This window comes from Temnothorax nylanderi, unplaced genomic scaffold (assembly GCF_030848795.1).
Source record: "Temnothorax nylanderi isolate EJ_2023f unplaced genomic scaffold, tnyl_v1.0 TNYL_tig1120_pilon, whole genome shotgun sequence".
Taxonomy (NCBI): domain Eukaryota; kingdom Metazoa; phylum Arthropoda; class Insecta; order Hymenoptera; family Formicidae; genus Temnothorax; species Temnothorax nylanderi.
The window spans coordinates 10,855-14,040 of NW_027250182.1; positions in this window are offsets into that span (position 1 = coordinate 10,855).

The following is a 3,186-nucleotide window of genomic DNA, read 5'->3' on the forward strand; positions in this document are numbered from 1 at the left end:
AAAACGCACCGTCGCGAAAAGCACCGCCACCGACCCCCCGGTCACCGCCGCCGTGTACAGTCGAAGCGAGTGCTGCTGGCGTTGCAAGCAACGCGGCCACACGCGCTTCAACTGCCGACGCCCCGCCCGGAAGTTTTGCTCACAATGCGGCAAGGACGGCGTACTGACAAAAGACTGTCACCCGCCGCCGGGAAACGAAACCGGGACCGCGGAAACGCCGGCCGCCCCCCGGTCCTCCCCGTAAGATTCACGCCCCGGCCGCACCTAAAAACGCGCATCCGCGACCGCCCGTTAGAGGCCCTACTAGACACTGGCTCAGACATATCGTTCGTCAACGAGCACACCGCCCGGCTCGCGCAAACCCTCGGTTTCCCCGTAACGCCGGACGAAGGGCAAGTCCAGTTGGCCAACGGGCACTTAATAACGCTGCCCGGCCGCGTCCGATTGCCGATTCAGACCGCCGGCAAAACCGTCTGGCACTCGTTCACAATTATGCCGAACCTGAAAAACGCGATGTTACTCGGGGTAGATTTTTGGGCCAAACTCGGCCACGCCATTCCCGCGCCGGACACCGCGAGTCACCGCAGCCAGACACCCGCCACCGCGATGACCGAGGGCATCGCCCCGCGAACCCCGACCGAGGAGGAGAGGCTCCGAGCGTTTCTCGCAGAAAAACTTCCCCTCTTCGACCAGATAACCGGGCCGACCGACAAAACTGCCCACCATATCCGCGTCAAAACGAACATCGAACCGATTAAGCAGCGGTACCGACCGCGCAACCCGGCCATGCAGGCCATCATTAACACCGAAGTCGAAAAAATGGAACGGGAGGGGGTGATCGAGCGCTCGAAAAGCGCATGGAGTTCCCCGGTCGTCGTAGTACGAAAAAAAGACGGGAGCCACCGATTTTGCATCGATTTTCGCCGGGTTAACGACGCAACCGAGACCGACGCCTACCCCCTCCCTCAAATCACCGCGACGCTCGACAAATTACGAGGAGCGAAATACCTGACCACGCTCGACCTTAAGAGCGGGTACTGGCAGGTCCCCCTCACCCCGGCAAGCCGACCGATCACCGCATTCACCGTACCCGGGAAGGGGCTCTTCCACTTCAAAGTCATGCCCTTCGGTTTACATTCCGCCCCCGCGACGTTCCAACGGCTACTGGATACCGTGCTCGGGCCGGAACTCGAACCACACGTGTTCGTGTATCTCGACGATATCATTGTAATCACGAAGACGTTCGAGGAACATCTCCGCATACTGCGCGAAGTTTTCCGCCGCCTCCGCGCCGCGAACTTACGGCTCAACCCGGCCAAATGCAAATTCTGCGTGGACAGCCTACAATATCTCGGGCACATCGTCGACCGCGAAGGGATCCGTACCGACCCAGAGAAGGTCCGGGCAGTCGCCCAGTGGCCTCGGCCGCAGACAGTTAAGCAAGTACGGCAATTCCTGGGAGTAGCGTCGTGGTACAGGCGCTTCATCCAAGATTTCGCGACAGTCGCCGCGCCGCTCACCGCGCTCACGAGAAAACACGCTCGCTGGAACTGGGGGGAAGAGGAAGATACCGCGTTCGAGAAGCTAAAAGACACGCTGACATCCGCGCCGGTCCTCGCCTGCCCCGATTTTTCACGGCGATTTGTCCTGCAAACCGACGCCAGCACAACCGGCCTCGGGGCCGTGCTCACGCAGAATTTCCCAGAGGGAGAAAGAGTAATCGCGTACGCGAGTCGCACGTTAAACCCGGCCGAACGGAACTATAGCGCAACCGAGCTCGAATGCCTAGCGGTAATCTGGGGGATTCGCCGGATGCGCCAATACCTCGAGGGCTACCCCTTTACCGTCCTCACCGATCACCAGTCCCTGCGGTGGCTACAAAAGTTAGACACCCCGACCGGCAGGCTGGGCCGATGGGCATTCGAGCTCCAACAGCACGACCTGGAGATTAAATACCGAAAAGGAGCCCTCAACCGGGTCGCGGACGCCTTGTCTCGGCAACCCACCACCGCCGCCGTCACGATACCGCCCCGCTGTTCGTGGTACCGCCGCATGCTACGGGCCGCGCAAGACAACCCCCGGGACCACCCTGATTACGACATCCGAGACGGGAAACTATACCGACACGTACTGCATGACCTAAACTTTAACGAAACCCCGCCCGAAAATCAGTGGAAGGCATGCGTGGCCAAAGAACAGCGCCCAGAAATCCTCCGCCAGAACCACGACGCTCCCACCGCCGGACATCTCGGGATCGCAAAGACAATAGCGCGCATCGCCCGAATATACTACTGGCCCGGCATGTTCCGGGAAATCGCGAACTACGTCCGAAATTGCCCCCGGTGCCTAGGACACAAAGTCGCGCAAACCCGACCGGCGGGAACGCTGCACGCCACCGCCGTCACTCGCCCATGGCAGCAAGTCACGCTCGACTTAATCGGACCGCTGCCCCGGTCGAAACAGGGCCACACGTGGCTCCTGACGATGCAGGACCGCTTCTCTAAATGGCTAGAGATGCGGCCCCTGCGCCGCGCCACCGCTTCTGCCGTAACCACGCACATCGCCGAAGCGATTTTATTCCGCCACGGTTGCCCCGACACGATATTGTCGGATAACGGCACGCAACTCCGGTCCGGAAAACTCGAAAAAATGCTCGCCGCCCATAACGTTCGACATGTATACACGCCGGTCCACGCGCCGCATTGCAATCCGGTCGAGCGAACAAACCGGGTTGTAAAAACGATGATATCGCAGTATGTCGACCGAAATCACCGTAATTGGGATGAGCGCATCCCCAAATTGCAATTCGCCTATAATACGGCCCACCACGAAGCCACGGGCTATACCCCCGCATACCTCGTCTTCGGCCGCAAACCGACTTCCCCACTCAATCGGGAGGCCGCCCCGAATACCGCAGCCGCCCCGCCAGACGAGACGCGACGTCACCTCGAGGAAGCCTACGAGCTTGTACGGATACATTTGGCGCGCGCTTTCCAGCGGCAGGAAAAGTATTACAACCTACGACGCCGTCAATGGGCACCGAAAGTCGGGGAGTGGGTGTGGAAACGCGAATACCCACTCTCCAACAAAGCCGCCGCGTTTAACGCGAAGCTCGCGCCAAAGTTCCGCGGGCCCCTCGAGGTGCGCCGGATAATATCGCCGGTAATCGTCGACCTACGCAACCGA